At 33.5% G+C, this 6,598-nt stretch overlaps 1 long non-coding RNA gene across 2 annotated transcripts; it reads left to right on the forward strand.

Moving 5' to 3' along the window:
• The first annotated feature begins 333 nt into the window (after positions 1–333).
• Positions 334–2,689, forward strand: LOC105680763. Of its 2 annotated transcripts, none has more exons than XR_004461743.1 (2): positions 334–392; positions 2,467–2,689. It is a non-coding gene; the product is annotated as an uncharacterized LOC105680763 (long non-coding RNA). The 2 variants fall into 2 exon arrangements; XR_001102290.3 differs by lacking the exon at positions 334–392 and adding an exon at positions 1,053–1,226.
• Positions 2,690–6,598: the final 3,909 nt, after the last annotated feature.

Below are 6,598 nucleotides of genomic sequence, written 5' to 3' on the forward strand. Positions count from 1 at the left end.
CTTATCTCGGAACTTCTAACGAGTCTTGGGAAAATCAAATTTTACTCACATTTACTGTTCTGTCGAGTACCGTACATAACCGAATCTAATGTTTGTCCAATATAAAACCAAAACTAATAACGTATATAGAGCTATTTATGTCTTATTTAATTTTTTCTTTTTGTATTTCCTTTTTTACCTTTTTTTCTATCTTCGACGTCATATTCCCCGAATCCTGCGTAATTTTCGGGAGATTGCCTCAAGTTTTTACGTCATTAACTTGCGGAGAATGGTTCAGTGAGAAAATATTTAAGTCTACATCGCATGTAACAGTAGTCGACATTGAGAATATCACCTGTATCACCTTCCGAAAGAAGACAATCCCCTTCATAAGGAATGAATTTGAAAAGTTGGTAAGTACAAAATATTCGCACTGTGCACACGTGTGTGTTGTATCGGTTAATGTTTTATATTAAAACATTTTCGACACTTTCTGATAGTACTCATATGAACAGAGAACAGAGCCGACATAAGAATGTTTCTAATATCAGTATCCAATGGTTCAAAACTCTTGCGTTTATAAAGCTTAGAAATTTTAGCCTACTGCATAGCTTACTTTTACGTGATAACCATTTAAACGGTAAATTTTATTATTTATTTAAACGCATAATGTGTTCAGAATGACGGAATATCGCTTTACGATCAATATTCTGAGATCTTTCCGATTAAAATGAGTTAGCAAATATGCTTCGAACAATGTAGTATCTGATGATACTTTTATTATAAAAATGTAAGTAACGTGTTGGTAAAAGTATCATCACAAATCAAGAATAAGAAAATTTAAATTTTGCCATCCTTATCTCGGAACTTCTAACGAGTCTTGGGAAAATCAAATTTTACTCACATTTACTGTTCTGTCGAGTACCGTACATAACCGAATCTAATGTTTGTCCAATATAAAACCAAAACTAATAACGTATATAGAGCTATTTATGTCTTATTTAATTTTTTCTTTTTGTATTTCCTTTTTTACCTTTTTTTCTATCTTCGACGTCATATTCCCCGAATCCTGCGTAATTTTCGGGAGATTGCCTCAAGTTTTTACGTCATTAACTTGCGGAGAATGGTTCAGTGAGAAAATATTTAAGTCTACATCGCATGTAACAGTAGTCGACATTGAGAATATCACCTGTATCACCTTCCGAAAGAAGACAATCCCCTTCATAAGGAATGAATTTGAAAAGTTGGTAAGTACAAAATATTCGCACTGTGCACACGTGTGTGTTGTATCGGTTAATGTTTTATATTAAAACATTTTCGACACTTTCTGATAGTACTCATATGAACAGAGAACAGAGCCGACATAAGAATGTTTCTAATATCAGTATCCAATGGTTCAAAACTCTTGCGTTTATAAAGCTTAGAAATTTTAGCCTACTGCATAGCTTACTTTTACGTGATAACCATTTAAACGGTAAATTTTATTATTTATTTAAACGCATAATGTGTTCAGAATGACGGAATATCGCTTTACGATCAATATTCTGAGATCTTTCCGATTAAAATGAGTTAGCAAATATGCTTCGAACAATGTAGTATCTGATGATACTTTTATTATAAAAATGTAAGTAACGTGTTGGTAAAAGCTTCATCATAAATTAAGAATAAGAAAATTTAAATTTTGAATTGGACTACTCAGTTTATTACAGGTTGTTCATATTTGTTGATTCTCAGTCCCTCCTTGTCTTCACTCGCATTGTCCCTTTCTACGTTCGACACGTCTAGGACCTCAGTTTCGACATATGGAATTGTTTATGTATCTCCATTATCGCAACACTTGGATGCCGATTTTCGTACAGTTGCGAAATGTTTCCTGTGTCATCAAAAAACGCAATAACAGTTGAGAAAGAGTTGTGTCTGCAGACGAAGTTTAGCTAGCCACAGTAGGAACATTTTCGCATTTTAATGATATCCTAGGATTTACAATAAAATAACTATGTGCCTTTTCTCTATTAAACATCTACTACTGACTACAGAAATAATGGCAGATAGTATTACTCGATCCGAGACCGAATATCGACGACAATATAACAATAAAAACTTTTATATTACTACCAATATTTATGAAGCTTTCAACATGTCCGTCATATTTGTGAAATCAGAATGACACGAAACACGATATAATTTGTTAAAATCGGCTTAGTATCGTAGGTTCCTTCGTAAACGAAAGGCGACACAATGAGGGGACGATCGCTGAAAAAACGAGTCTCGCAAGTTTTCACCCAAGATGTATATACATTGTAATTTTTTTATCTCAGATGGTAGTAAATGCCAAATAAAGTACTCTACGAGATCTGTATCTGGTTTCCTCTCAGTTAGGCAATTTTAATATGAAACGAGATACCTTGTCTCTTGACATCAATGTGTTTTACACATTTTATCTATGTTACTTTCGCTTATTATTTATATGAATTATTCTTTTAACAGGTAATCTCTTCCTAAAATATTATGACAGCGCCATTTTAAGAAACATGGATCCGTGTCGATCGTTATTTACCCGAAATCATCAGACAAAAATACGAATAGAGAAAAATGCATACTGTATCCGAACAACCAACAGATTTATTACAAAATAAAAGAGAAAGGGAAGATGTGCGAGGAAGACAGCACGTTATCAAAAAACAGGTGATCAGAAAAGAAGGGCAAGAGCGAGAAGAACGACATCAATGCAAGTACTAGCGCTACCAACAATAGCAAGAGGCAGATGAAGGAGGGATAAAATAAAAAGAAGAAGAAAATGAATTATTTGGTAATACACCAATGCTAGACTATACAAGAGTACCGTTAAGATTCGCTGAAAATGACGATTCGATTGAACGACTAGCAATTCAATCGCAGACAAGCCGTGACGTTCATATTAAGGAAAGCCTAGGGAAGACATTCTGACAAATAGAATTGCAAAATGGACACGCTCAGCTGTTGAAAGAAAATGAAAATTTGCAGGCATAAATAAAATATGTTAAATAAAACCTCGGAAGAACCCAAGTCCAGAGATCAATTGCGTAAAAAGTTGAAGAGGTTAGATATCTTGAGGTAGGAAAAATTATGTAAGGTCAAAATGCATGCTCAACTACGGAGAAGATAAAGTTGTAAAAAGATGGGCTAAGAGACAGAAACTAAAAAATATATTGCGACAAAACAATCACTATGAAGTCAGCCCACGAAACAGTCGTTTTACTTCGTTACTCTTATATAATAACTCTTCGTTACAGCCCAGAAAGATCCGCGGTCGGAAAGACATCAAGAAAAAGAGGTCTCAAACGTCAAGAGAAAAGGCGAAGAGCTATTGCGATTTCCTGTAAGGCAGAAATCTACACTTAGAGAATACAAGTTTTTGACTAAACCATTTTGGATGTTTTTCCTTTATAGCCCTATTGGTATAGAAATATACATACATATTAGATATATCCAATATTTGTAAATGTATTATTTGTTTTTTTATTTTTGTTACCAAATTATTATATTGGCATTTTGTACTATTTTTAACTCTGCGTTATATGTATCGTGGTCCAAAAATATAGCAAATGATAAATTTCTCATTCTAAGGCAACGTACAATTTATTAATTAGCTTCATTCTTGTGCCATTTTGTTATTCACATACTTGGCTATCTCGGATAGAAAAGTAGATATGAACTTTTCTGTAAACCCGAACGATTAAGTAGGTTTCCATAGTGTGAAACCCAACAGGTTCTTGTTTATGTAGTGTACAACCAAATAGGGTAGATTCCTAACTTTAAGCTTAAATACATAGGTTCTTGTATATGCTGAGTTACGACAAAACAGGGCAGATCTTTAATGTTATAGATTCTTTTGCACGTTAATTGTAGTTGAACTTAGCACTTGGCCGCATGGTCCAGCACTTGTACGGGAACAGATCCATAAGTGCGAGCACTCCAGTTTCCTCTCCTTTCGTAACCGTGGACGACATATGTAGCGGCACGATAGCATTCGCGCGATGACACGAACAGCTTATTCTCCACACAATATCGTTTGTGTATTGTTACGGACGATGTTATCCCCCGATACAATATTCGCACTACAATAACGTTGAGATGTCCCGTGACTCTGTTTTTCTGTAATTGCAATTTTTGTTTTAATAAGCAAGCGCACAAGATATCTCGTCTATGACTATGAACGATTTCTATCACAATCGTGAAATGTCTCGTTTGTAGTTGCGAAGTTGTTAAAAGCATATTAAGAAAGCATAAAAAATCTACTAACAATACAAAATCTTTTTGAAAGGATTAAAAGCGACCCTTTGTAAACTTATGAATCAGTACTGTTCAAAACTGTCGCAATTTGGGTATTTAAATCCGTACAAATTATTTAAACAGGGTGGCCAGCGCAACGGCCGCTACAAACTAATAAACACTACTGACAACCTGATAAAAAGATGTTCTCAACTAAAGTTAATTATTGATGAATTTAAAATAAATTGCATTACAAAAAGATATGAAAAAGGTTTCGGATAAAGGGTAGTGTCCAAACTGCAAAATTTGTTACCTGAATGTGCCGTTTTGGAGGTACCTTAGATCGCTAAAGCCGAAACTGAGGGTCATTTTTCACGAAAATGAACAGTTCGGAATATTCGAACTTATTAATATTTGGTGATCAAAGGTCTTAACTGTAGAAATCCGCGTAAGATCGTGATTACATAAAGAGGCAAAATAAATGATGACACAACCAATGACAACGTTCCAAAAGCTCAAATGCGTACAGGATAATCTATGCAGTAAGTTAAAAGTACCAAATTTTCAGAAAAGGTATATCGTTGAAATCTATGAGTACGTGACACGTGACCAGATTGGCCAAAATTTTATACGCGTTATTTTCTTGAAAACCGACCCTTATTTTCGACTGCAACAACTTCAAAACCTCTCAAATATTTTTCATTAAAAAGTCTCGAGGTCACTTTTACATGTTTTCTTAAATATGCATAATTATTTCCGTCACTTGTTGTGGATAACGTTGAGACAAATTCAGGAATAACAAATCAGCTTATCTTTTTTTAATGATTTGCTTACATCATTCCGAAACGAAATACTGTTTTTTATTGAACGTGCAAAGTCATCTCGCTGTTTAACTCAGGAGAAATGTCATCGATCAACACGCTCGTTTGCATTTTGCGTTCGTGTATGTATATATACCCTTGTTATACACATATACAGCCGTCTTATTTCTGATGACAGATCATGCGTAAAGACTCGACGTTGTGATTGTTATATGATTAGAAATATTGACCTCTGAAATTGACTAGTGAGAGAATGACACCAGTCATACACTTGTTAATATTATGTAATTGTATTATTATCGAACATCTAATAAGAATTCTCCAATTGCATGCCACCTTCGACATAGATACGACAGAGTTCTAAAAGTTCTAATCTATTCATTAAATTCGAAGCATAAATTAAAAACAAAGAAAATAATTCATAATTGTAAATAGAGATTCCTTCATTAAGCTAGAATGTTATATATATTGCAATGATGTTGCAATTTCCGTCGTAAAATAATTTGCATAAAATAAAACAAAGAATAGAGAAATATGACAGATTAGGGCGAGAAATTGAGTTACTACTAAAGTAAATAGTAATTATTTTTATTCTTACAATCACTAAAACACACATATAATAACACATACGTTCAAATATAAATTTTAATATAACCAGTCAGTATACACATCAGATAAACAATTTGTGTGTTTCTTTACAGCCAAAGTCAATAATAAATCTTAACTGACTAAATTACAGATATTATAATGTAACATACAATTACTTCTGTATAAAGTTTAGACTAGGATTCAAAATTAAACAATCTAAATAATAAAAAGTGTTGTTTCCTATTGCAATAGTTACTATAAGGATAATCTCGACCAATTTACGAAATTATACCAGAGACGAAAGAGAGATCATTAAGCTTTTTAGAAGAACACGTTTTTATTGTAAAGAATGTAACAGTTACGGCGATATTAAAAATATAAAAATTGCTAAAATTCAATAGTGGAAACCAAAATGAATGCATACTTATAATGCCAATTATTCACAGCACGTACTAATTTAAAAGTAACGCAATAACTCTCTTCTTTTCCATTGTTCGTTATAAGAATATGTAGAGGCAATGCCAATGCTAAGATTGACAATTAATTACTGACGACAGTTAAACATGAAGTGTAAACAAATAAAAATATTTAAACTGGAATCAGTTTATTTTCAAATTACGCTTGTGAATTTATAAATGTCTCAATGAGCTATTCCAAATTTTAAAAACTTGTCTCATTTTGACCATTAGTTGCTGATACAATGAATGTCGATCTACTTGGAATGCGTGGGTCCAATTCACTCCCCTCTTCCCATCGACTTCGTGAGTTCTTGCGTTTCCTATTACGTGATAGGATACCTCGCTGATGTACCTCGACTTTGTTAATTTTCCACTTGCATTCTTGATTCAATATGTTGAAAAGTACATTTGAGCGAATCGGTGAATGTATGTCTCTAAGAAGGTGAAAGTCCAACTCCTACGTTCCGTTCACATCAGGTAGGGACAGGCCCTGAGGTGACG

This window comes from Bombus impatiens, unplaced genomic scaffold (assembly GCF_000188095.3).
Source record: "Bombus impatiens unplaced genomic scaffold, BIMP_2.2 scf_0333, whole genome shotgun sequence".
NCBI lineage: Eukaryota > Metazoa > Arthropoda > Insecta > Hymenoptera > Apidae > Bombus > Bombus impatiens.